Here is a 2,444-nt window from a genome sequence, read left to right on the forward strand (position 1 = left end):
TGCTGCGGTTCATGGGGTCGCAAAGAGTCAGACACGACTGAGCGACTGAACTGAACTGAACTAAGGCAGCCACTTCCCTGGTGGTTCAGATGGTAAAGAATCTGCCTGCTAATGCAGGAGACACAGGAGATGTGGGTTTGATCCCTGGGTCGGGAAGATCCCCTGGAGGAGGGCATGGCAATCCACCCCAGTATTCTTGCCTGGAGACAGAGGAGCCCAGTGGGACTATAGTCCACGGAGTCGCAAAGAGTAAAGCATGACTGAAGGTCTAACAAACAACACAAAGGCAGCCCAAGGTGTTTATTTCAGCCACCATCACCTTACCCAACTTCCCATTTTTCCAGAAAGAGAAAAATGGACTTTGTTGGTTTCACCTTCAGTTACCAGATGGCTTCAGGGAAGCAAGAAGTGGTGCCTCCTGGATCATGTTTCCAAAACTGCTTCATCAGAGTGCAGGAACAGAAGCAGGCACAGCATGGGAATGACAGCGTTCACCTGGAGGCCTTCTCTGCTGAGACCCTGGCATCGGATTACTGATTTGTACTTTGTTGTTGTTGTCCAGTTGCTAAGTCATGTCTGACTCTTTGTGACTCCATGGACTGCAGCACGCCAGGCTTCCCTGTCCTTCACTATCTACTGGAGTTTGCTCAAACTCATGTCCATTGAGTTGGTGACGCTATCCAACCATCTCATCCTCTGTCGCCCCCTTCTGCTTCTGCCCTCAGTCTTTCCCAGCATCAGGGTCGTTTCCAATGAGTCAGCTCTTCACATCAAGTGACCAAAGTATTGGAGCTTCAGCTTCAGCATCAGTCCTTCCAATAAATATTCAGGGTTGATTTCCTTTAGGATTGACTGGTTTGATCTTCTTGCTGTCCAAAGGACTCTCAATAGTGTTCTCCAGCACCACAGTTGGAAAGTATTAATACTTAACCTCAGTTTATTCACTGATAGAGTGTGATCACCTATCTGTAAGTGACAGTTTGAGGATTAAAGGAGTAGTCAGTGTACCTGTCAGTTTACAATAACACACAAGCAAACAAACTCAATTCCATTGGGTCTTCAGGGTGGAGTTTGGTGAATTTGGGGCCATTTACAAATCTGAATGACCACATTGAATGAGCTGCCTGACATTCAAAAGATAGCATGGGGCAGTATTGGAACTATTGCAGAATAAATAAATGAGAGGAGAAGGTAATTCACAAGTAGTGATGGCACACACTCAGCCTCTGCACCGGATATCTGCAATAGATTTGTTAGTTACAACTGGCTAAGAGCTGTTTTACCTGGAATATTTCCTTCCTTGTAATTTAAAATTAAACCCTCAGCCAAGGCAGGTAACTTAAATGTCAAAGGATTTTTGATTCCCAAGGTTCTGACTTCTCTCTGCGTCTTTCTGGCTGCATATTCACTGTGCATTCCAGCATCTTTGCTGCGGAGGTCAGCTCGCTAAAGCGATTTATTTTCTTAACGATTTTGAGTGTATTATTTAGAGCATTTAAACTGCTTTTAGGGAAATTACTGACAAGTATATATAAACTCAGACCCAGATCACGGTGAAGAAGAGAAAGAGGAAGAAGGAAAACACTCTTGTTGGACATCCAAAAACCATAATTATGGTCATAAATAATCATATGCTCCTCTAATAAGTTGTTGAATGTGAAGCCAATATAACTTGTATGAGATCATTTAAAACATTTCCTGAAGTTAAAAAAAAGTAATCATATGGTTCTTTCTGTCACATCTTGGGTTTGAACTGATTTATTTGATGATATACCAATGATGAGAAGAAAACAGGAATATTTAAGGAATTAATGATAGAGTGCCATGAGAACTCTGCCAACCACATACAAAATGAAGCCAAAATATTAGCTGTATAAAATATGTTTATATACATTCAGAATTTTAATGAGATTCTTCTGATATGTTATAAATTAAATGCCAAATTGAACTGTGCTTAAGCACAGATCACACAGGTATTAAAAAAGAATTTAGGTAATATGTGTAGGTGCGGATTTAACAGTTCGTATTTAGGGAATTTTAGGAAAAATTCCTTCCTCAGTTTAAACAGGTAAAAGATTCTTAGAGATTATTCTGTTTGTATCCACTGAAAAACAAAAGCTGAGAAATTTTATGTTTAGCTGAGAAAAGCTGTGGTAGTTTTTTCCATAGATCCCTTGGCCCCATTTAGAGTATTGCTGGATGACTCTCATTTCTACACTGTAATTTCCAGCTTATCCTAAATATAGACACTGGATTTGAGCCATCCTAATTAAACTGTGAAATTCTTTTGTCGTGAGGGCCAATGCTTCTGAAATCAATTTCAAGGCTTACACAAGCAGTGTATGTCACCTTTCTGGTTTTCTTTCACTTTATGAATTTATCTAGAAATAATAAACTGCAAATAATATTTTAGTGGCAAATCTGTGCCATCTTTTTGGTCCAGG

The sequence above is a fragment of the Odocoileus virginianus genome, chromosome 2 (assembly GCF_023699985.2).
Source record: "Odocoileus virginianus isolate 20LAN1187 ecotype Illinois chromosome 2, Ovbor_1.2, whole genome shotgun sequence".
In the NCBI taxonomy this organism is placed as follows: domain Eukaryota; kingdom Metazoa; phylum Chordata; class Mammalia; order Artiodactyla; family Cervidae; genus Odocoileus; species Odocoileus virginianus.